This window comes from Lepus europaeus, chromosome 8, assembly GCF_033115175.1.
Source record: "Lepus europaeus isolate LE1 chromosome 8, mLepTim1.pri, whole genome shotgun sequence".
Classification (NCBI taxonomy): domain Eukaryota; kingdom Metazoa; phylum Chordata; class Mammalia; order Lagomorpha; family Leporidae; genus Lepus; species Lepus europaeus.
The window spans coordinates 78,386,043-78,412,930 of NC_084834.1; the positions used below are offsets into that span (position 1 = coordinate 78,386,043).

The following is a 26,888-nucleotide window of genomic DNA, read 5'->3' on the forward strand; positions in this document are numbered from 1 at the left end:
TTCTATAATGTTTTAGGTTTGGTGATGAATATGTTTGGTTTCATTATACTGTTTCCACTTCTATCCAAGATGAAAACTTCCCATAATAAAAAGATATTTACTGGAAAATATAATTAAAAATTTTACATATTTATACAAGGTTACATAATTCCTATGTTCTTGTAAGCTATCCTTTTGAATAAACTGCTAAAAAAATCTGTTAATTTCTTTTATTTTAGCCTCATTTTATCATTGTTCACTATTATTAGAAGTAATCAGATCTCAAAGTCGATAGAAATAAAGACTTTGAAAAAAAATAAGCCCACATCTTTTTTTTTAATTAAACTTTTTTTATTAAACTTTTATTTAATGAATATAAATTTCCAAAGTATAGCTTATGGGTTACAATGGCTTCCCCCCTCCCATAACTTCCCTCCCGCCCACAACCCTCCCCTTTCCCGCTCCCTTTCCCCTTCCATTCATGTAAAGATTCATTTTCAATTCTCTTTGTATACAGAAGATCAGTTTAGTATATATTAGGTAAAGATTTCAACATTTTGCCCATATAGCAACATAAAGTGAAAAAACTACCATTGGATTACTAATTATAGCATTAAATAGCAATGTACAGCACATTAAAGACAGAGATCCTACATAATTTTTTTTAAATTAATTAATTTTCTATGCCATTTCCATTTTAACACCAGGTTGTTTTTTTTTTTTTCATTTCCAATTCTCTTTATATACAGAAGATCACTTCAGTATATAATTAGTAAAGACCTCATCAGTTTGTGCCCACATAGAAACGCAAAGTATAAAAATACTGTTTCAGTACTAGTTATAGCATCACTTGGCTTTAGACGACACATTAGGGACAGATCCCACATGGGGTGTAAGTACACAGTGACTCCTGTTGCTGATTTAACAATTTGACACTCCTGTTCATGGCGTCAGTAATCTCCCTAGGCTCTAGTCATGAGTTGCCAGGGCTATGGAAGCCTTTAGAGTTCGCTGACTTTGATCTTATTCCGATAGGGTCATAGTCAAAGTGGAAGTTCTCTCCTCCCTTCGGAGAAGGGTACCTCCTTCTTTGATGGCCCCGTTCTTTCCACTGGGATCTCACTCACAGAGATCATTCATTTGGGTCTTTTTTTTTTTCCATGATATCTTGGCTTTCCATGCCTGCTATACTCTCATGGGCTCTTCAGCCAGATCTGAATGCCTTGAGGGCTGATTCTGAGGCCAGAGTGTTGTTTAGGACGTCTGCCATTCTATGAGTCTGCTGTGTATCCCACTTCCCACGTTGGAACCTTCTCTCCCTTTTTGATTCTATCAGTTAGTATTAGCAGACACTAGTCTTGTTTGTGTGTTCTCTTTGACTCTTAGACCTATCAGAGCTATCAATTGTGAGCTGAAATTGATCACTTGGACTAGTGTGATGGCATTGGTACATGCCATCTTGATGGGATTGTGTTGGAATCCCCTGGCACATTTCTAACTCTACCATTTGCGGCCAGTCCGATTGAGCATGTTCCAAATTGTTCATCTCCTCCCTCTCTTTTTCCACTCTTAGATTTAACAGGGATCACTTTTCAGTTAAAATTTAAACACCTAAGAATAATTGTGTGTTAATTACTGAGTTCAACCAATAGTACTAGAACAACAACAACAATAACAAATACTAAAAAGGATAAAGTATTACATTGTACATCTAAAGTCAGGACAGGAGCTGATCAGTTCATTGTTGCTTATAGTGTCCATTTCACTTAACAGGCTTATAGTGTCCATTTCACTTAACAGGTTTTCCCTTTGGCGCTCAGTTGTCACCAATCAGGGAAAACAAATGATATTTTTCTCTTTGGGACTGGCTTAATTCACTCAGCATGATGTTTTCCAGATTGCTCCATCTTGTTGCAAATGACTGGGTTTCGTTGTTTCTTACTGCTGTATAGTATTCTATGGAGTACATGTCCCATAATTTCTTTATCCAGTCTACTGTTGATGGGCATTTGGGTTGGTTCCAGGTCTTAGCTATTGTGAATTGAGCTGCAATAAACATTAATGTGCAGATGGCTTTTTTATTTGCCAAATTAATTTCCTTTGGGTAAATTCCAAGGAGTGGGATGGCTAGGTTGTATGGTAGGGTTATGTTCAGGTTTCTGAGGAATCTCCAGACAGACTTCCATAGTGGCTTAACCAGTTTGCATTCCCACCAACAGTGGGTTAGTGTCCCTTTTTCCCCACATCCTCTCCAGCATCTGTTGTTGGTAGATTTCTGAATGTGAGCCATTCTCACCGGGGTGAGATGGAACTTCATTGTGGTTTTGATTTGCATTTCTCTGATTGCTAGTGATCTTGAACATTTTTTCATGTGTCTGTTGGCCATTTGGATTTCCTCTTTTGAAAAATGTCTATTGAGGTCCTTGGTCCATCTCTTAAGTGGGTTGTTTGTTCTGTTGTTGTGGATTTTCTTGATTTCTTTGTAGATTCTGGTTATCAATCCTTTATCTGTAGTATAGTTTGCGAATATTTTTTCCCATTCTGTTGGTTGCCTCTTCACTTTCCTGACTGTTTCTTTTGAAGTACAGAAACTTCTCAATTTGATGCAATCCCAAATGTTAATTTTGGTTTTGACTGCCTGTGCTGTTGGAGTATTTTCCAGGAAGTCTTTGCCTGTGCCTATATCTTGCAGGGTTTCTCCAATGCTCTCTAATAATTTGATGGTTTCGGGTCGTAGATTTAAGTCTTTAATCCATGTTGATTGAATTTTTGTGTAAGGTGATAGGTATGGGTCTTGCTTCAAGCTTCTGCACGTGGAAATCCAATTTTCCCAGCACCATTTATTGAATAGACTGTCCTTATTCCAGGGATTAGATTTGGATCTTTGGTCAAATATAAGTTGGCTGTAGATGTTTGGATTGATTTCTGGTGTTTCTATTCTGTTCCATTGGTCTATCCATCTGTTTCTGTACCAGTACCATGCTGTTTTGATAACAACTGCCCTGTAGTATGTCCTGAAATCAGGTATTGTGATGCCTCCGGCTTTGTTTTTGTTGTACAGGATTGCTTTGGCTATTCGAGGTCTTGTGTGTCTCCATATGAATTTCAGCATCATTTTTTCCAGATCTGGGAAGAAGGTCTTCGGGATCTTGATGGGTATTGCATTGAATGTATAAATTGCTTTTGGGATAATAGACATTTTGATGATATTGATTCTTCCAATCCATGAGCATGGAAGATTTCTCCATTTTTTGGTATCCTCTTCTATTTCTTTCTTTAAGGTTTTGTAGTTTTCATCGTAGAGATCTTTAACGTCTTTGGTTAAGTTTATTCCAAGGTATTTGATTGTTTTTGTAGCTATTATGAATGGGATTGATTTTACAAGTTCTTCCTCAGCCGTGGCATTGCCTATGTATACAAAGGCTGTTGATTTTTGTGCATTGATTTTATATCCTGCTACTTTGCCAAACTCTTCGATGAGTTCCAGCAGTCTCTTAGTAGAGTTCTTTGGGTCCCCTAAATAAAGAATCATATCATCTGCAAAGAGGGATAGTTTGAGTTCGTCCTTCCCAATTTGTATCCCTTTAATTTCTTTTTCTTGCCTAATAGCTCTGGCCAAAACTTTCAGAACTATATTGAATAGCAGTGGTGAGAGAGGGCATCCCTGTCTGGTACCAGATTTCAGTGGAAATGCTTCCAACTTTTCCCCATTCAATAGGATGTTGGCCGTGGGTTTTTCATATATTGCTTTGATTGTATTAAGGAATGTTCCTTCCATACCCAGTTTGCTTAGAGTTTTCATCATGAAAGGGTGTTGTATTTTATCAAATGCTTTCTCTGCGTCTATTGAGAGAATCATATGGTTTTTCTTCTGCAGTCTGTTAATGTAGTGTATTACGTTGATTGTTTTGCGAATGTTGAACCATCCCTGCATACTGGGAATAAATCCCACTTGGTCTGGGTGGATGATCTTTCTGATGTGTTGTTGCATTCTATTGGCCAGAATTTTATTGAGTATTTTTGCATCTATGTTCATCAGGGATATTGGTCTGTAATTCTCTTTCAATGTTGCATCTCTTTCTGGCTTAGGAATTAAGGTGATGGTGGCTTCATAGAAAGAATTTGGGAGGATTCCCTCTTTTTCGATTGCTCTGAATAGTTATAAGCCCACATCTTAACAACCATATTTCTACCTCCATAATATAACTGTACTTCCATCTTTGATAATATTCACAACATATTATGTTTAGTACTTTACAGTTTAATGGTCTTTAATTGGCTTTAATTAATGCCAATACTCTATGGCCAACTAAAAATAACAAAGAGCAATGTACTTATAACAATATTCTAAGATGTTATTATAAGATTTTACAAGATCTATACCAAAACGAACAAAATGACAGTTTTCAAACTATTGTAGTATAGATGTGACAATGCTGCTTTAAAAATATAAGATATGGGCTGCCACTGTGGCGCAGTAGGTTAATCCTCCACCTGCAGCACTGGCATCCCATTTGGGGGCCAGTTCGAGTCCTGGTTATTCCATTTCCAATCCAGCTCTCTGCTATGGCCTGGGAAAACAGAAGATGGCCCAAGTGCTTGGGCCCCTGCACCTGTGTTGGAGACCCAGAAGAAGCTCCTGGCTCCTGCCTTCAGATAGGCTCACCTCTGGCCATTGTGGCGATTTAAGGAGTGAACCAGTGGATGGAAGACCTTTCTCCCTGTCTCTCCTTCTCACTGTTTGTAACTCTACCTCTCAAATAAAAAAATGAAATCTTTTTTAAAAACTATAAATCATGGCCGGCACCGTGGCTTAACAGGCTAATCCTCCGCCTTGCGGCGCCGGCACACCGGGTTCTAGTCCCGGTCGGGGCACCAGATTCTATCCCGGTTGCCCCTCTTCCAGGCCAGCTCTCTGCTATGGCCCGGGAAGGCAGTGGAGGATGGCCCAAGTCCTTGGGCCCTGCACCTGCATGGGAGACCAGGAGAAGCACCTAGCTCCTGGCTTCGGATCGGCGAGATGCGCCGGCCGCAGCGGCCATTGGAGGGTGAACCAGTGGCAAAAAGGAAGACCTTTCTCTCTGTCTCTCTCTCACTATCCACTCTGCCTGTCAAAAAAAAAAAAAACTATAAATTATTTTTAAAGATAGATAATAATTTAAATCACAATAATAAAGACTAGCTCTCAATTTTCTGATGTGTTGTTGTATTCAGTTAATATTTTGTTGAGAAATTTTGCTTCTAAGTTTACCAAGAATATTGTTCTATAGTTTTCCTTCTTTTTTGTTTCTTTTTCTGATTTTGGAATTAATGTGATGCTGACTTCATAGAAGGAGTTTGCTAGGATTTCCTCCCTTTCAATTGTTTTGAATAGTTTGAGAAGAAATGAAGTTAGTTCTTCTTTAAATGTGTGGTAGAATTCAGCAGTGAATCCATATGGTTCCAGACTTTTTCTTTGTTGGGAGAGTCTTCATTACTGATTCAATCTACATCCTGGTTAACGGTCTGTTTAGGTTTTCTATATCTTCATGACTCAATTTTGGTAGATTGTAGGTGTTCAGAAAACTATCCATTTCTTTTAGATATTCCAATTTGTTGGCATGCAGCTGTTTGTAGTAATTCCTGATTCTTTTTATTTCTGTGGTATCTGTTGTTACATTTCTTTTTTCATCTCTCATTTTATTGATTTGATCTCTTTTGCATTCGTTGGGCCAATGCTGTGTCAATTTTAACTTTTCAAAAAAGCAGCTCTTCATTTCCTGATTTTTTGTACCTGTTTTTGGTTTCAGTTTCATTTATTTTTTTGCTGCTACTAATTTTGGGTTTGGTTTGTTGCTGTTTATCTAGGTGCCTGAGATGCATTGATAGATCATTTATTTGATGTGGGCACTAATTGCTATAAATTTCTCTTACTATTGCTTTCGCAGTATCCCATAAGTTTTGATATATTGTATGGTCATCTTCATTCATCTGCAAGAATTTTTTTATTTCCCTTTTGATTTCTTCTATGATACATTGTCCATTCAGGAGTATGTTGTTCAATTTCCATGTGTTTGCATATTTTCTACAGTTTCTTAAGTTGTTAATTTCCAGCACCATTCCATTGTGGTCAGAAAAGATAGATACATGGTATGATTTCAAGGGTTTTTTTTGCTAATACTTGCTTTAAGGTCTAGTATATGATCTATCCAAGAGAAAGCTTCATTCACTGATGAAAAGAATGCATATTCTTAAATTGTGGGATGAAATGTTCTATAGATATCAATTAGGTCCATAGTTGTCTCAACCTCTAGGCCTATATTCCTTACACATTGTGTCTCTCCACTAGCATGTTGGACTAGATTAGAAACTCTGCCCATTTATACCAAAGGAAAAAAAACTATATTCATAAATTTATTGAAGACTTGGGTTAACTTCAATCAGGTTAACCAGACCTGATATCATCACCAAGGAGACTATAAATATCTCTTCGGTTATCCACTCCTCTCTCCCAGATTGTCAAAGGAACTTCAAATTCTTCTTCAACTGACCAGGAAAACGTAGCTCCCAGCAGTTCATATTACCTGGCTTCATAACTAAGCTATCTAGGAACTCAGAAAAAGAAAAAATAATAGGGAAGAGGGAAATGGGGGTAGTCTTGTTATTATCAAGATTTACATTTCAAGGAGGCAGCTGTGGTCTTAACCAACAAAGCTGTTTTTCATTCCACTTTTCACAGAAAAGGAAGATAATTAAAGTGACTCTTACTAACATGTACCAAAGAGTCTTTTCTCTCAAGAAGTGGCTAAGGGGAAAACAAGACCTAATGCTCTTTATGATACCAGTATCTGAGCCAGACCCTTGTCATTCTGTTCAAAGCCTCATAATTCCCCTAGAACTTGGATTAAACTGCACAGTTCTCTTAGAAAATTATTTCCTTTCTAATACTCATTTATATATATTTATATATTATGTGTATTTAATGATGTTTATATATATTATTTATATATGTAAATGTATCTATAATTTGTGTGTATATATATATGTGTATGTGTATGTGTGTGTGTGTGTGTGTATTCTTTAAGAACTCCAATAAACACAGGAGCTCCCTTCCTAGTTAAAGTCTTCTGCTCCAGTCTGGGTTTCCTAAAACTGGAGACATGGATCAAACAAGGGCAGATCATGACAGCAATCCATGCTGAACTTGCAAGGCCAGGAAACGAAACACTGTGCCTTCATGATATAAACTAGGCCAGGAAAGTGTGCTGTATCCCCAGCCAATCTCTCCCATCACGTCAAGGGGATCTTGTAAAACTTTGATTCCCAAACTAAGATAAAGCATCATGAGATGAGATCTCGACTTTCCCTTTCTGGAAAGTTGGGTGCTCTCAAACCTATTCAGTCTGGACTTGGAAAGACTCTACTCCATCTCCCCAACTCTGAGCCAGAGCATCCATTGATCTATTTCCTGAGGACCCCTATTGAATCCTGGTCTGCCTTCGAATTAACCTTACTAACTGTGAGAAGTTGCAGAAGTCTTCAAGCCTTGGAAAATTTAACCTTTCCCAGATTTGCTGCACATGGTACCCATATGTTTTCCTTCAGTAAAGATAAAATAATTAAACTACTTTGAATGTATCTTTCTGTTGTAGATCATTGAAAAATTCTCTCAAATCTGATTACAAATTCAGAACATTTCTCTCCTTTTTATTGATACATTATTGTACACATCATGCATGTGTTGGTATCCTATAGATCCCAAACAATGCTTTCAAGTCTTTCAACACATCTATACCCATCCACTATTGTTGCCAGCTTCAAAGTCACAGTTGCCTTCTAATGTTAGGCCTAGAAAAGTTTCCATGAATAGACTCTGTAGCCTGCCCCTGCAGAACTCCACTTCCTAAATCACACTAAGTGTCCTGTTCTAAAAGCTAAGCAAAATCCTTCTTTCCAATCTCCAAGTATTTCCCCGGATAGACACTGGATAGAGCCTCTTCTGGTCTCTGGCATGGCTTGCCTAATGCCAGACTCACCTTATAGGAATCCAGTCTCTAAGAAGAACTATAGTTCTCTTTATGGTTGCCTGCAAAATGAGAAGCATTAAGTATTTTCAGATTTTTAGTTAAATACAAGATAATATTCTAAGATATCACTTAGACAATAAAAAACAAATTGGAAGCCCCCCTTTAACATATAAAATTCAGGAAGATGCCCAGTTATAGCACTACCTGGTATATACACACTACAAGACATTAAGTTAGTGTTTCTTGATAATTTTCAAGTGAAAACCATCAGCTCCTGCTTATTCAATCCAAAGGAATCCTTGACACTGGTGTTGGCAAAGCTCTTGAAAATGTTTTAAATCCTATCACATCCGAAATTTTCCACTAAATGTTGTCAGTTTATACTAGGGTTCTTTTCAATAGTGAAGTTTGACATTGGCCTACACTATAATTTATTTATCCCACTTACTGCACTCATATAATTCATAACTAACCCTGAAGGCCTGTCACAAGAATGACCTGTCACAAGAATGACTGACATGATCCTGAAGAAGTGTATTGATTCTCCTTGACTTTTTGAAAAGTTTTGATAGTCATTTATTTACACAATCACTTATTTACACAACACACATTTTTTCTGACAGGCAGAGTTAGACAGTGAGAGGGAGAGGGAGAGAGAGAGAGAGAGAGAGAGAGAGAGAGAGAGAGAAAGATCTTCCTTCCATTGGTTCACCCCCCAAATGGCCACTATGGCCGGCGCGCTGTGCCAATCCAAAGCCAGGAGCCAGGTGCTTCCTCCTGGTCTCCCATGCAGGTGCAGGGCCCAAGGACCTGGGCCATCCTCCACTGCACTCCTGGGCCACAGCAGAGAGCTAGACTGGAAGAGGGGCAACCGGGACAGAATCTGGCGCCCCAACAGAGACTAGAACCTGGGTGCCAGCGCTGTAGGCGGAGGATTAGCCTAGTGAGCTGTGGCACTGGCCCCAGTACACATTTGTTCACTAACAAGGATGGTATTGGAGATACAGAAATGGTTAGTACAACTTGAAAATCAGAATAGAGATATGAAAAAAGTTAAAATTTTAGAGGTTCAAGATGTCTAAATAGTGAACAGTCTCACTGACCTCGGCCCCAGAGAGATACAGAAAGGAAGAAACACATTGCCAGGAACTGGTTCAGAGAATTTTCATGGGAGAATGATCAGAACTGAATACTCTGTGAAGCACAAAGGAAAAATGCAAACACATGACCAATAGCCACCCTTCCATCTATGCACTCAGCTCCAGGTTAGAAAATACCATCCTCCCAGGGCAAGGTGGGAGGAGGCTGCTGCCACCCCTGCTAGTGGCAGCTGTGACAAAGGGAGAATTCCAAGGCCCCTACTGTTTTGAGTCCACCTGAAGAAAGGAGGAAGAAGAAGGAAGAAGAGGAAGAAGAGGAAGGGGAAGATGAAGAAAGGGAAGAGGAAGAAGAGGAGGAAGAGGAAGAAGAAGGAAGAGGAGGATGAAACATTAGAAAGACTTGAAAGCGTTGTTTGGGATCTAAAGGGTACCAACACATACAAATCAACAAAACACATCACATCAACAAAATGAAGGATAAAAGCCATATATTTACCTCAACAGATGCAGATAGAATTTGAGAAAATACAACATTCTTTCATAATTTTTTTAAAAATTAAATATTTTGTATGGAAGGAATATACCTCAATACAATAAAACTAATATATGACAAATCCACAGTCAGCATCATACTGAATGGGGCAAAGCTAAAAGCATTTCCACTAAGATAGGGAACCAGACAAGGATGCCTACTCTCACCACTATTAATCAATATCATTCTGGATCTTGGCCAGAGCCATTAGACAAGAAAAAGAAATCAAAGGGATATAAATTGGAAAGGAGGAATTCAAATTATCCAATTTTGTAGAAGACATTTTTATACAGAGAAATCAAAAGACTCTAAATTAGAATTCATAAGAGAATTCAGCAAAATGACAGGATGTAAAGCCAACACAAAAATCAATGGCTTTTGTATGCATGAACAATGCCATGCTGACAAGAACTTGCAAAATCAGTACCATTCACAATAACTAAAAAAAAAAAAAAACTTTAAATATCTAGGGATAAATTAACCAAGGGAGTGAAAGATCTATACATGAAAATTACAAAACATTAATGAAAGAAACAGAAGAAGACACATAGGGCCAGCGCTGTGGCGCAGTGTGTTAAAGCCCTGATCTGCAGCATTGGCATTGCATATAGGCGCCAGTTCGAGTCCCGGCTGCTTCACTTCTGATCCAGCTCTCTGTTATGGCCTGAGAAAGCAGAAAATGGCCCAAGTCCTTGGGCCTCTGCACCCACGTGGGAGACCCAGAAGAAGCTCCTGGCTCCTGGCTTCGGATCGGTGAAGCTCTGGCCATTGTGGCCATTTAGGGAGTGAACCAGCAGATGGAGGACCTTTCTCTCTCTCTCTCTCTCTCTCTCTCTCTCTCTGCCTCTGCTTCTCTGTAACTCTGACTTTCAAATAAATAAATAAAATCTTTTTAAAAAAAGAAGACATAAAAATGGAATAATTTTCAGTTATTGGAATGGAAGAATTAATATCATCTAAATATCCATACTTGCCAAGGCAATTTATAGCTTCAGTGTGATCCCAATATAAATACCAAGCACATTCTTCACAGACCAAGGAAAAAAACAATTCTTAAAATGTTATATGGAAACCCAAAGAGCATGAATAGCTAAAGAAAACTTAAACAATAAAATCAAAGCCAGAGATATCACAATACCAGATTTCAATACATACTACAGGGCAGCTATAATCAAAATAGCCTGGTACTGGAACAAAAATGATCATATAGACTAATGGAACAGATTAGAAACCCCAGAAATCAAGCATGCATCTACTATCAACTAACCTTTGACAAATGAGCTAAAATCAATCGCTGATGAAAGGACAGTTTCTTCAATAAACAGTGTCAGAAAAATTGGATTTCCATATGCAGAAATTTGAAAGAAGACACCTACCTCACACTCTGTTCAAAAATCAACTCACGATGGATCAAGCATCTAAACCTAAGACCGGAAATAATCAAATCACTAGAGGAAAACATAGGGAAAATTCTGAAAGACATCAGCCTAGGCAAGACTTCTTGGATAAGACCCCAGAAACACAGGTAATAAAAGCAAAAATAGGCAAATGGCATTATATCAAACTAAGAAGCTTCTGCCCAGCAAAGGAAAAACAATGTAAAGAGGCAACTGACAGAATGGAAGAAAATATTTGCAAACTATCCATCTGACAAAGCATCAATAACCAGAATATGTAAGGAGCTCAAGAAATTCACTAATAATACAAACAATCTAGTTAAGAAACAGGAAAAAGATATGAACAAATATTTTTCAAAGAATGAAACACAAATAGTAAAGTGACACATGAAAAAATTCTCAGGGATGGCATTGTGGCATAGCCAGTGGTCACTATACTGGCATCCCATATCAGCACTGTTCATTTCCCAGCAACTCCACTTCCAAACCAGCTCCCTGCTAATGGCCTAGGAAAAACAGTGGATGATGGCCCAAGTACTTAAGCCCCTACTACCCATGTAGGAGACCTGAAAGAAGCTCCTGTATCTTGGCTTTGGCATTGCCCAGCGCTGGTCATTGTGACCATCTTGGGAATGAACAAGCAAATGGATGATTCTCTCTGTGTATGTCTGTCTTTCAAATAAATAAATCTTTAAAAAAAATCCTGAGGATCACTAGCCATCAGGAAAATGCAAATAAAGACCACAATGATATATCCCCTTACCTCACAATGGTTATTGCCCCCCCAAAAAAAATTTCCAGTGAGGATATAGACAAAAATATACCCTAATACACTGTTGATGTAGATGTAACTGGCACAACCATTATGAATAACCGCATAGAGATTCCTCAGAAAACTAAAAATAGATCTACCATAGGACTCAACTATACCACTCCTGGGAATATATCCATAGGAATTGAAATCAGCATATGAAAGTTACCTACACTCCAATATCTGTATCAGCTCAGTTCATAATGGCTAAGATATGGAATCTACCTAGATGTCCATCAACTGATGACTGGATACAGAAAATGTGGTGTGTGTGTGTGTGTGTATGAAGGAATATTTCTCACCCATAAAAAGAATAAACTTCTGATATTTGCAACAAAATAGGTACAATTATAGAATATGATAGTAAGTGGAATAAGCCAGACCCAAAGAGACAAATATCACATGCTGTCTCTTAATCGTGGTAGTTAATATGTAGAGTATAAAAATTTTGTTGATTTCATATCATTTGGTATATATAGTTATAAATAGTGCTTCACTAAATTATACCATGTAAATGACAATATACTCTTATTTCACATGTTAAAAACTGAAATGGAAAGGGGAATAGTTGAGAGTCTTGAGTTACTAGTAATGATTTTTTTCTTGAGTGTTGGCTATCAGTGTGATCAGATGACAAAAAAATCATTTATCTGTATACTTATTTGAATTTTTGGTAGATATATTTTATTTCAAAATTTTTTTTAAAAAAAGCTAAAATCCAACCAGTAACAGGAAAAGAAAAATAATACTGTCTGGGACAGATTACAGAAAACTTCACAAATAACTTTGAACTGAGTTTCAATGAGTATACTGGGTTTTGCCAAATTGAAAAAGAATACTTGGAACTTATGTAACAGCATGAAAAAAAAGGTTGAGGTGGTGAAAGAACATGTATTTCATGGTGTACATAATAAAACAGGGAGAGAGGGAAGGCATGGCTGGACCTAATAGGAAAGAGGCAGAAGACTTAATTCTTTTTTTTATTAAACTTTTATTTAATGAATATAAATTTCCAAAGTACAGCTTATGGATTACAATGGCTTCCCCCCTCCCATAACTTCCCTCCCACCCGCAACCCTCCCCTTTCCCGCTCCTTCTCCCCTTCCATTCACATCAAGATTCATTTTCAATTCTCTTTATATACAGAAGATCAGTTTAGTATATATTAAGTAAAGATTTCAACAGTTTGCACCCACATAGAAACACAAAGTGAAACATACTGTTTGAGTACTAGTTATAGCATTAAATCAAAATGTACAGCACATTAAGGACAGAGATACCACATGATATTTTTTAAAAATTAATTAATTTTCTATGCCATTTCCAATTTAACACCAGGGTTTTTTTTTTTTTTCATTTCCAATTATCTTTATATACAGAAGATCGATTCAGTATATACTAAGTAAAGATTTCATCAGTTTGCACCCACACAGAAACACAAAGTGTAAAAATACTGTTTCAGCACTAGTTATAGCATCACTTCACATTGGACAACGCATTAAGGACAGATCCCACATGAGACGTAAGTACACAGTGACTCCTGTTGTTGACTTAACAATTTGACACTCTTGTTTATGGCGTCAGTAAGACTTAATTCTATAGACAATGTTTAGTCACAGAGGTTTAAGAATTTAATTCTATGGACCAGAGAAATTCACAGAGTTTAGAGGAAAGGCTGGCATGTTTAAATGTGTGTTTGAAAAAAGCGTTACTTTGACACACCACTGTGTTGGATAGAATGGAAAAGACAGAGACAAGATGTAGAAAAAAAAGAGAGAGAAGCTGTGTTATTAAAATGGATTAGAAAACATATTGGAACTAAAACCTATCACTATGAGTACAATTCACACAACATTCTTGTGGATGCAGCCATCAGTGACTCATCCATACCTTTAGGACTTCACCCCTTTCCTTGGGCCTGTTGCTTTCCAATTGCCAATGTCAGCCATGCTACGTTTCAGGTACTTTGCCAGAATTCCATAAGGTCAATCTGTCAGTCCTGGTTAAGTATTCCAGACATTCCAGGGAATTTACAGCTTCCCAAACAGCTGTCAACAAATGACTGGAAAAAGTTGCTATAAAAAACACAATCCACAGAGTAACCCCATGGAATTAAACTCTAGTTGCTCACTTTGGTAGCTATCTTAAAATGCATCCCCATGCCCACATTCATAGCAGCATTATTAACAATAGCCACAATGGAGGAAATCAAAGTGTCCATTGACAGGTGAATACATCAACAAAATGTTGTATATACATGCAATGGAATATTAGCCTTAAAAAGGAAAGAAATTCTGACACATGCTAGAACCTCGATGAACTTTAAAACCATTATGCTAAATGAAATAAACAAGTCAGAAAAGTACAAATACCATCTGTTTCTACTTACATGCTCCCTAGAGTAGTCAAAGTCATCTAATCAGATTAAGATGGTGCTTACCAGGAGCTAAGGAAAGGATAGAATTAAGAGTTCATGTATAATAAGTAGGGAATTACAGTTTGAGAAAAGGCAGATATCTGGAGATAGATGATGGTAACGGTTTCACAATAATATGCATTTACTTAATGTCATCAAACTGTCAACATTGTTAAAAATGACCAACATGATAAACTTTGTCATAAATATATTTAACACAATAAATTATGTATTATTTACTGGCGGCCTTCTCTTCCCTGTGTCACCTTTCCCCATTTCACAAATAATGTTCATGGAACTTGTTCATGGGACTACTAGAAGTCCAATTTTTGTCTCAAAGCTGGTATCTGAGGAAACCCAAGTGAAACAGTTGGTACTAGAAGCAATCCTAAGAAGTAGATCCTAAGGATGGGATTCTGGAACTGGATCATTTGCCAGCAAGATGGCCAAAAGGCTCCACTCCATTGTGAGGTGTTAGATGAACCCCCATAATCTCTCACTAAGTGTGGGCTGGATTTGATGACTAAAGTGTAACATCAGAAGTAGTAGACTATCACTTCTAAGACCAGAAGTCTTTTTATAAAAATGCCATGCCTTCCATTTGAGAGTTTCTCTCTAGGATCCTTCATTCTGGAAAAAAACAGCTGCCACATCATAGAACAACTCCATAGTGGGGTTCTCAGCAAGTTTGGAAGTTGATCTTCTAAGGCCTGTCAACAGCAATGTGCATGAAACTAGGGGTGAATTTCTTCCAGGGTGAAGCCTTGAGATGACTGCAGCTTTGGCTAACACCTCAATCATAGGTCTTTGGAATATTCTGTTATAAATCTGGGCCTGGGGGCCGGCGCCGTGGCTCACTTGGTTGATCCTCCGCCTGCGGGGCTGGCATCCCATATGGGCACCGGGTTCTAGTCCCGGTTGCTCCTCTTCCAGTCCAGCTCTCTGCTGTGGCCCAGGAGGGCAGTGGAGGATGGCCCGGGTGTTTGGGCTCCTGCACCCACATGGGATTCCAGGAAGAAGAAGCACCTGGCTCTTGGCATTGGATTGGCGCAGCGCCGGCTGTAGCGGCCATTTGGGGAGTGAACCAATGGAAGGAAAACCTTTCTCTCTGTCTCTCTCTCTCACTGTCTATAACTCTACCTGCCCCCCCCCCCCCAAAAAAAAAAATCTGGGCCTGAAATTTTGCTTATAGAATTTGTTTATTTACTGTTTGGGTTTTTCAAGTACTGATTCAACTTATTTAGTTTATATAGAAGTTCCCTATGCTATGCTATATTTGTGTTTTGGTAAATTGATTTCCAAAATTTGGTAGCTTTGGATCTGTTTCAAAAATCTGATTCCTAAATATTTCAGAAAATCCTCTTACCTTACTAAGGTTTACAAGATTTGAAAGAGTGATTCTGTTTTGATTCCTGAAACTGGCTATCTGTGTTACATTTCTTTTCCTCAATTAATTTGCTAGTGTTTTATTGATGCTGTTAATGTTTTATGAATATTTTCCCCTTGTTCATTGTTTATGTTATATAGTTTTTGCTACAGGTATCTCATTGATGCCTGCTTCTATATTGCCTCTATTATATGTTGTTGCATAATTCATTTTAGTTCTGTTTTAAAAATCAACTTTAAAATTTATATTTACTAAATAAGTTTAAAAAAAGTATACACAACAAAAAAAATCAACTTTAATTACAAAAAAAAAAAAGAAGAAAGAGAAACAGAGATCAACTGATAAACAAACCACCAGCTAAGCTGCTACTGCCCAACAGAAAATTTGAGAACATAAATGTTTGTTTTTAGCTGCTAAACTGTAGATCATTAATGCACTGGTGGTAAGTAGAAAAATAATCCCCATTGGCAAATTAGTGTAGTCTCACCTATGGTGAATTGAGATGGAAATACAGACAGCAGGTATGCATTGCCTTGTGCAATCTAATTAGCACTAGAGAGATAAAGTAGCAATGATAATTATAAGGACCGTAGTTTGTAGTTTAGTTGGTTATTGTTACACATCACTAATGTGCTAAAGGGGAAAAAATGGCAAGCTTGGGTCAATCACCAACTAAAAGCAGAACTGAAAAATGAAAACCTCATTGACAGCATTTAAGTTTTCCTTTATTTCTTACAACAGAAGGCAAACTAGGCTGATCAGGACTAGGACTTAATTATAAGATCAGCCAAAATCACAGAGAAGTCTAAATATACGGTCCCCACAAATCTCCAACACTAACTTCAGGGGCCTGATAGGGAAGGGGTCAGAGCTTGAGACTGAACTGGGAGTATCTTGGGAACCTCAAACCCCAGATTTTCCTGAACCCACTAAGCCTAAAGTAGTGGCCCACTCTCCTTATGAGTCTCTCCTTGCATAGACTTGTTAAAGTGAATGCCTCATAGATGATGTTTCCCTTCGACAAGATATGCTTCTATATATCTGATGGCTTCTAGGCCAATATTTAGGGCTAAAAGTCAAGGCTTAGGGGCTGGCATTCTGGTGCAGTGAGCTAAGCTGCCACATGCAATGCCAACCCGTAGCAGAATACCAGCTGCACTGCTTCCAATCCAGGTCCCTGCTAATGTGCCTGGTAAAGCAGCAGAGGATGGCTGCTGTGCATGGGACCCTACTATCCATGTGGAGGACCTAGATGGAGTTTCAGGCTCTTGGTTTCATCCTGCACCAGCCCTGGTCTTTGAAGTCATTTGGGAATAAACCAGCAGATGAAAGACCCCTCTCTCTCCCTTCAAATAAATAAATAAATCTAAAAAAAATTAAAAGTCAAGCCCTAGCCTGACTTCAGAAATAATTCACTAAAAAAAATTGAGACCCAGCTAAATTACATGCACAGGAACTGAAAAAAAATGTGTTACAAATAAAGCGAGTACATTTTGGCCTGGAAGAGCAGGAGCTAAGGGAGAGATTAGTGAAATAGGAGCATTTGCCTATAACCAAGAATTTGATGCCTGTGAAAAATATCTGGAAGGAGTTCTGTGCTACTGGGATAGAGCTTTAAATGTTGGGGGAAAACTACTGACCTATGACAAATGTAGTAGTGATACCAGAACTGTTTGGGCAGAGGACCAGCAAAGAAGCCAAGATGTTCCAAAAGGTGAGTGTTTTAGAATGAAATCTATCATATAAAACCCAAAAACTCGGCAGATGTCTCTGTCCCTCAGGACAATCCAGAGCACACACCCCACACCAAAGCAACAAGAAGTGCCCAGTGTGGGGAGGAGGGCTGGCACTGACCTCATGAAGAAGCCCAGTAGTGTCTGTGCTCTTCCAGGCACAAGTACAGAGCAGAGAAGCACCACAGGATTCTGGGATGACTGGATTCGGCCATGGCAGAGATCAGGAGGCAGCACTTAACCTTCAGAACAAGAGGGTGTAATTATCCAAATAGGCAACAGAGGCTGAATAGTAACCAGGGGGCTGTGACCTACAGGGATCAGTGGTGATGGGTAATAGATTACAGTTGGCCTAGAGCTGAGATGGATAAGGGTGCCAATTGATCTACACACTCAAAAAATATCATCATGGTAAGACCAATTTCCTCCTTCCCACTGACTTTAGCCACATATATTGCAACTCTACCACCATGTTCAAGGCACACATGGTCCAGGGGCTCCATCCTGAAAAATGTGCTGGAAGGAGACACACAAGAATCTCATCAGTGATGCCTTATAGGACATCAACTCAAACAACATGGACCTGCAGAACATGGACTCATGCTGTATGTCTATGATGCAGCTCACCTGGTGCTCCTAGAGATTCCACCTGTGCCACAGCAATTACAACCTGCAATTAGGAGTGAACCTCCTGCCCCTGCACCACTGAGGCATTTCTAACTTTAGTGAAAGGAGTGTCCCCCTTGGATTCTGAGGAACACAGTCTTCCGCTGGGTTTTCAGGTGTTTGTGATACATCCATTCCAACACACCCACCTCTCTGAGCCTCTTGGCTTTGTCATCTTACAGAGCAGTTCTGGCAACAGAGATGTCATTACATTAAAGGCTGAAGATACTGTGTAGTGCTAAGTGCTAGAATTTGAAGCACAAAATCAAGAGAACTTCCACACTATGAAATGATGGTAATGGATTTAGATACTGAACTTGGAATTCTAGAAGAAATGTACAGCTGTGTAATAAAGATGTCTTCAGTTGAATTTACAGGTAGATACCAAGATTTTTACACATAGATATACATCGGAGATGGGTTTGAATTTCCTGTAGAAGGTGGAGTGAAATTTTCTGCCAGAAGATAATTTAGAAATGGAAACAATTGTCACAAATAAGTAATGCTGATGGAAATAAGGCTGTTGCCATAGAGATAAAAGAACTAGTATAGCTGACATTTGCACTGGGAAAGAACTTTTAAAAAAAAAAAGTCATCCCATTCTCTATACAGTAACAATATGTCTATAGATGTTCCCCTTGCTTTAGAGCACAAACTTGCTGATGTGCACATGTAAAACACTGTGTGTTTCCAAAGATTCATATAAAGAAGGATCTTAGACATTCTTAAAACCCAAGGAAACATAACTGAGCTCTTTCAAAATTGCATTCTGAGATGGAAGCATGTACAAAAGTATATTCTGTAATCAAATTTGTACCTTTGAGGACATATAGGTATATATTGTTTTCTGCTGGTAATGTATTTTTCAGCCATTCTTTTCAACCAATTGAGAGAATAGATTCCAAATTCAAATCTGATCTTGTTAACTTAGCAATATTTCTGCCTTACTTAGAAGCTCCTTATGTTTTCTATAAATAAAAGGGGGAGAAGAGGTCTTGCTTAGTGTGGAGTTTTAATAATTGTGTTCCCAATTTAAATAAAATTAATCTGAATTTCAAAAATCAACAAAATAAACTTGTCTGGCACATGGGCAGAATGATTTTGTCTTTTGAGTAATAAAAAAAACCTGAGCTTTGTATTTTGTATGTTTCTGCTTTTAGTCCCCATTTCATTATTGCAGCAGTATAGTTTTTATTATATTTTACAAAAAAGCATCAATCCATAGAATAATGAAAATAAAAATAAGAAGATAGTCATTCTCACAATAGATAAGATCAGGAACACTGCCCTAAACAAGGAGCTTCCTGTAAATTGTATGAAAGATATATGAGCTGGTATTTCACTCCTGGGGAAGGGTTAGTGCTGTCTACTTTGCCTGTTGGCAGAAGGAGCATCCTCAGAGAGATAATAGCTTGGCAGGTTGGGGCGAGTAACTGACTCTAGGACTAGGAAGCAATGGGAACTGTTCAGGCAATCTGACAAAAGGAGAAGGAACTGAATCTGAGGAGCAAACATCAAAGTGCCCGAAACAACTGACAATACAGGTGCCACCTCGCTCTTCACTGGGAAATCTTCAAGGAGCTACTTCACACCTTCTAGCATTCAACCACTGTTCACCAAGAGCACCTGGATGACTTTAAAAGCTGGGGGTATTTGCTTTTGAAAACTGTGCCCTTTCCAGGATCCCAGACTTCTGATATCATCCTATTCTGTTAGCTAGAGTGGAGATTTAGACCAAAAGATAGTTCCTGTATAAAAAAAAAAAAAGGAAAAGAAAGTAGAAAAATAATAAGGTAGCTTTCTATTATCAAAATATAAATCATAGGCTGGCGCTGTGGCTCAACAGGCTAATCCTCCACCTAGTGGCGCCAGCACACCGGGTTCTAGTCCCGGTCAGGGCGCCAGATTCTGTACCGGTTGCCCCTCTTCCAGGCCAGCTCTCTGCTATGGCCTGGGAGTGCAGTGGAGGATGGCCCAAGTGCTTGGGCCCTGCACCCCATGGGAGACCAGGAGAAGCACCTGGCTCCTGCCTTTGGATCAGCGCGGTGCACTGGCCGCTGCGGCCATTGGAGGATGAACCAACGGCAAAGGAAGACCTTTCTCTCTGTCTCTCTCTCTCTCTCTCACTGTCCACTCTGCCTGTCAAAAATTAAAAATAAAAAATTTTAAAAAACTTCAAAATATAAATCATACACAGATGAAAGATAAAAGCCACTCTAACTTACACTTCTAACATCTGGGTGTCATTTGTATAATTTAAAAAAACCTCAAAGCCAAGCCTTCATGACTCTCTAACAACATGTTACCTACAACAACTCTTGAGGCATCACATTAGTGCTTTCCAGATAGGGTTCAAATTCCAGCAGAGCCCAATCTTATCAAGTGAACTAAAACTTGCAAAACCAGAGGCTTGCCAACAAACATGAACTTTGTAACCAAACAATTCAAATCAAACCTCTGATCCCCTCTTAAACAACTCAATATAATCAAATATAGTAACTATAATGGAAACAAACTCCACTATAAAAATCCATCAGCTAAGGAGATTAAGCCTTCTCCTTTCCCTTCCTCAAGATGGAGACCAGGAGCTGGCACTTTGGTGTAGCAGGTAAGGCCGCTGCCTGCAGGACCAGCATCCTTTATGGGCACCTGTTAGAGTCCTGGCTGCTCCACTTCTGATCCAGCTCTCTGCTGTGGCCTGGGAAAGCAGTAGAAGATGGCCCAAGTCCTTGGGCCCCTGCACCTATTTGGGAAACCCAGAGAAAGCTCCTGGATCCTGCCTCTGCCTCTCTGTAACTCTGCCTTTCAAATAAATAAACAAATCTTTAAAAAAAAAAAAAAAAGATGGAGACTGCATCTTTTGGCTAGAAATTCACTCATGTCCTTAAAACAGGCATTCAGGCCTGGTGCTGTGGCATAGGAGGCTAAACTGCCTGCAGAGCTGGAATCTCATATGGGCACTGGTTCCTGTCCCAGTTGCTCCTCTTCTAATCCAGCTCTCTACTATGGCTCAGTAAAACAATAGAAGATGGCCCAAGTGCTTGAGCCCCTGCACCCATATGGGAGACCCAGATGAAGCTCTTGGTTCCTTACTTGGGATCAACCCAGCTCTGGCCATTGTAACCATTTGGAGAGTGAATCAGGAGATGGAAGACCTTTCTCTCTGTCTCTCCCTGTGTCTGTCACTCTGCCTCTCAAATAAATAAATAAATAAAATACTTTTTAAAAAGTAATTTCAGGCTAGCACCATGGCTCAATAGGCTAATCCTCTGCCTGCAGCGCCAGCACACCGGGTTCTAGTCCTGGTCGGGGCGCCAGTTCTGTCCCGGTTGCCCCTCTTCCAGTCTAGCTCTCTGCTGTGGCCTGGGAGGGCAGTGGAGGATGGCCCAAGTGCTTGGGCCCTGCACCCCACGGGAGACCAGGAGAAGCACCTGGCTCCTGGCTTCAGATCAGTGCAGTGCACCGGCCACAGCACGCTGGCAGCAGAGGCCATTGGGGGTTGAACCAATGGCAAAGGAAGACCTTTCTCTCTCTCTCTCTCTCTCTCTCACTGTCTACTCTGCCTGTCAAAAAAAAAAAAGTAATTTCAAAGTCTCCTTCCAGGAAATCAGAGAACTGCCACTGATGTGTCAAGCAGATCCATTATGAATGCTCTGGCTGACCCAAGAGAACTTCACTCAGCATAGATCCCATGACTTGCACATTTGTAAAATGTGTATGGTGGCCTCATGCTCATTATGTGGCAACTGAAGTATCCTCTCTTCCTCTCCGCACTCAAGTTTTACAGAACTTAATCTTAGAGAATTAATGTTTATCCTTTGGATACTAGTATGTGTATGTGGGATACACAAGACAAACTCAGTCTAACAGTGAAAAATAAACTGAACAGCAAAAGGTGTGGTAGGCCGGAGCAGTGGCTCAACAGGCTAATCCTCCACCTAGTGGCGCCAGCACACCGGGTTCTAGTCCCGGTCAGGGCGCTGGATTCTGTCCCGGTTGCCCCTCTTCCAGGCAAGCTCTCTGCTGTGGCCCAGGAGTGCAGTGGAGGATGGCCCAAGTGCTTGGGCCCTGCACCCCATGGGAGACCAGGAGAAGCACCTGGCTCCTGCCTTTGGATCAGCGTGGTGCGCCGGCCACTGCAGCCATTGGAGGATGAACCAATGGCAAAGGAAGACCTTTCTCTCTGTCTCTCTCTCTGTCCACTCTGCCTGTCAAAAAAATAAATTAATTAATTAATTTTTAAAAAAGGTGTGGTAAGTCCAAACCAGCAGAAATATCACTAAGAATAACCAAAAAGGAGGATCCAGTTCCACTTTGTTCTTAGACTCTAAAGCAACTTCCCTACAAACCATTTTTTGAAAGATACATGAATATAATTTTATAGGACACTCTTTTTCACATTCCTGAAACTGGTGCATATGAGCTGGAGCCTTTGGGGTATCTCCAGAACTCCCAACCAAGTAACGCAGACAAAGTGAAATGAGTCCTTAGGGAAGGTAGATCCAAGCAGTGAAACCTCCAGGGTTGGGTTTCTCAGGTCTTGTGTGCTGCCATAGCCACTACTTGGGGAGGACACAAGCGGAGGCAGACACAGACAGGAGATTTCAGGAAATGAAGACAGGAATTGGAGAACCTTTATAAGAAAAAACAGTCGTGAAGAGTTTTCCCTATGCTCTTTAGAACTATTCTGAATTTCTTCGCATTTTCTTAATGCTGCTTACAATATTTTAACATGAAATGAAACTGTATTAACAAACAACAGTACCCCAGGAAACAACAGAACCTGTGGAGAATAAACTTCATTTATAATGCTTAATAGCATTATGGGACGTTCAGTAACTTTACATAAAAGTATCAGGCCATGACAGGCTGAAAATAAAAATAAGTACAAAGTCATTCTTTTTTTTAACTTTCATTTAATAAATATAAATTTCCAAAGTACAACTTTTGGATTACAGTGCTTTTTCCCCCATAACCTCCCTCCCACCCACAACCCTCCCATCTCCCACTCCCTATCCCATCCCATTCACATCAAAATTCATTTTCAAAAAGAAGACCTAAATGAAAGGTCTCTGCGAGTAAGATCCCAGTGGAAAGAATGGGGATATCAAAGAAGGAGGTACCTTTCTCTGAAGGGAGGAGAGAACTTCCACTTTGACTATGACCCTGTTGGAATAAGATCGAAGTCAGCGAAACCTAAAGGCTTCCATAGCCTTGGCAACTCATGACTCGAGCCTAGGGAGATTACTGATGCCATAAACAAGAGTGTCAAATTGTTAAGTCAACAACAGGAGTCACTGTGTACTTACTTCTCATGTGGGATCTGTCCTTAATGTGTTGTCCAATGTGGAGTAATGCTAGAACTAGTACTGAAACAGTATTTTACACTTTGTGTTTATGTGTGGGTGCAAACTGATGCAATCTTTACTTAATGTATACTAAATCGATCTTCTGTATATAAAGATGATTGAAAATGAATCTTGATGTGAATGGAATGGGAGAGGGAGCGGGGAATGGGAGGAGTTTGAGTGGGAGAAAAATTATGGGGGAGGGGAAGCCATTGTAATCCATAGACTGTACTTTGGAAATTTATATTTACTAAATAAAAAAAATCATTTTCAATTATCTTTATATACAGAAGATCAATTTAGTATGTACTAAGTAAAGATTTGAAGAGTTTGCACCCACAAAGATACACAAAGTGTAAAGTACTGTTTGAGTACTAGTTATAACATTAATTCACATAGTACAACACATTAAGGACAGAGATCCTATATGAGGAGTAAGTGCACAGGAACTCCTGTTGTTGATTTAACAATTGACACTCATTTATGGCATCAGTAATCACCCTAGGCTCTTGTCATGAGCTACCAAGGCTATGGAGGCCTCTTGAGTTCACCAACTCTGATCTTATTTCGACAAGGTCATGGTCAAAGTGGAAGTTCTCTCCTCCCTTCAGAGAAAGGTACCTCCTTTGATGGCCCATTCTTCCTGCTGGGATCTCCCTCACAGAGATCTTTCATTTAGTTTTTTTTTTTTTTTTTTTGCCAGAGTGTCTTGGCTTTCCATGCCCTGAAATACATGAGCTTTTTAGGCAGATCTGAAAGCCTAAAGGGCTGATTCTGAGGCCAGAGTGCTATTTAGGACATCTGCCATTCTATGAGTCTGCTGTGTATCCCGCTTCCCATGTTGGATCATTCTCTCCTTTCGAATTCTATCAGTTAGTATTAGCAGACACTAGTCTTGTTTATGTGATCCCTTTCACTCTTAGTCCTATCATTGTGATCAATTATGAACTGAAACTGATCACTTGGACTAGTGAGATGGCATTGGTACAAGCCACCTTGATGGGATTGTATTGGAATCCCCTGGCACGTTTCTAACTCTACCATTAGGGTCAAGTCCAATTGAGCATGTCCCAAATTGAACATCTCCTCCCTCTCTTATTCCCACTCTTATATTTAACAGGGATCACTTTTCAGTTATATTTAAACACCTAAGAATAATTGTATGTTAATTACAGAGTTCAACCAACAGTATTACATAGAACCAAAAAAATACTAAAAGGAATAAAGTAGTAAGTTGTTCCTCAACAGTCAGGAAAAGGGCTAATCAAGTCATTGTTTCTCATAGTGTCCATTTCACTTCAACAGGTTTCCTTTTAGGTGCTCTGTTAGTTGTCACTGATCAGGGAGAACATACAATATTTGTCCCTTTGGGACTGGCATATTTCACTCAGCATGATGTTCTCAAGATTCCTCCATTTTGTTGCAAATGACCAGATTTCATTTTTTTTAACTGCTGTATAGTATTCTATAGAGTACATATCCCATAATTTCATTATCCAGTCTTCTGTTGATGGGCATATAGGTTGATGCCATGTCTTAGCTATTGTGAATTGAGCCGCAATAAACACTGAGGTGCAGACAACTCTTTATTTGCTAATTTAATTTCCTTGAGGTAAATTCCAAGGAGTGGTATGGCTGGATTGTATGGTAGGGTTATATTCAGGTTTCTGAGGAATCTCCAGACTGACTTTCATAGTGGCTTTACCACTAGGCATTCCCACCAACAGTGGGTTAGTGTCCCTTTTTCCCCAGCATCTACCACCTATTGTTGGTAGATTTCTGTATGTGAGCCATTCTAAAAAGGGTGAGGTGCAACGACATGGTGGTTTTGATTTGCATTTCCCTGATTGCTAGTGATCCTATTTTTCATGTGTCTGTTGGCAGTTTGCATTTCCTCTTTTGAAAAATGTCTATTTAGGTCTTTGGTCCATCTCTTAAGCGGGTTGTTTGTTTTGATGTTGTGGAGTTTCTTGATCTCTTTGTAGATTCTGGTTATTAATCCTTTATCTGTTGCATAGTTTGCAAATATTTTTTCCCATTCTGTTGGTTGCCACTTCATTTTCCTGACTGTTTCTTTTGCAGTATAGAAATGCCTCAATTTGATGTAATCCCAATAGTTAATTTTGGCCTTGACTGCCTGTGCCTCCGGGGTCTTTTCCAAGAAGCCTTTGCCCGTGCCTATATCTTGCAGGGTTTCTCCGATGTTCTCTAATAATTTGATGGTGTTGGGTCATAGATTTAGATCTTTAATCCATGTTGAGTGGATTTTTGTGTAAGGTATAAGGTATAAGGTATAAGGTATAAGGTATAAGGTATAAGGTATAAGGTAGGGGTCTTGCTTCATGCTTCTGCATGTGGAAATCCAGTCTTCCCAGCATCATTTGTTGAATAGACTATCCTTCCTCCAGGAATTGGTTTTAGATCCTTGATCAAATATAAGTTGGCTGTAGATGTTTGGATTAATTTCTGGTGTTTCTTTTCTGTTCCATTGGTCTATCCATCTGCTCAAAGTCATTCTTCACAATTGGTAAGTTCAGAAACACCATCCTAAATAGCAACTTGGTGCTCATTGTATGGGAGACATTTGAACTATCATGATTTGTCCCCCAAAAGGGTTAGCTGCTGTATCCTTGCATGTTAGCACAGAGAACATCCTCAGAACAATAATGGTTTGAGGCTCAATTGGCTAATTCTCCACATGCTGCACCAGCACCCTGGGTTCTAGTCCCAGTCGGGGTGCCAGTTCTGTCCCAGTTGCTCCTCTTCCAGTCCAGCTCTCTGCTGTGGCCCGGGAGGGCAGTGGAGGATGGCCCAAGTGCTTGGGCCCTGCACCCGCATGGGATACCAGGAGAAGCACCTGGCTCCTGGCTTCAGGCTTCAGATCAGCGCAGTGCGCCGGTCGCAGCGTGCCAGCCGCAGTGGCCACTGGGGGGTGAACCAATGGCAGAACGGAAGACCTTCCTCTCTGTCTATCTCTCTCACTGTCTAACTCTGCCTGTCAAAAATAATAATAATAATAATAATTGTTTCATAGCTTGAAGCCATCTGACTAACTCTAGGACTAGGAAGCAAAGGCATCTCTGTCCATGCAATTTGACAAAAGGAGAAAGAGCATAATCTGAAGAGAAAACATCAAAGTGCCCAAGACAACTGACAGGAGATGGCACCACTCAGCTATTCACTGGGAAATCTTCAATGAGTTACTTGAGGACACCAAAAGCCCCAGAAGCACAGGCGATCAAAGACAAAATAGACAAAAGGGATTACATAAGCTGAGAACCTTTTGCACCACAAAGGAAACACTTAGCAAAGTGAAGAGTCAATCTACTGAATGGGAGAAAATATTTGCAAACTATGCAACTGATAAAACATCAACATCGATCCAGTTAAGAAATGGGCAAAGGGCTAGAACAGGCATTTTTCAAAAGAGAAAACCGAAATGACCAACAGACACATAAAAAAATTCTCAGGATCATTAGCCATCAGGGAAATGCAAATCAAAACACAATGAGG

The 26,888-nt window shown here is 39.5% G+C and overlaps 1 long non-coding RNA gene across 1 annotated transcript in view; it reads right to left on the minus strand.

The window, feature by feature from the left end:
* The window catches only part of LOC133766055 (uncharacterized), a 151,925-nt gene that overhangs the window by 41,804 nt on the left and 83,233 nt on the right, over positions 1–26,888 (minus strand). The gene's annotated exons all lie outside the window — the stretch shown is intronic.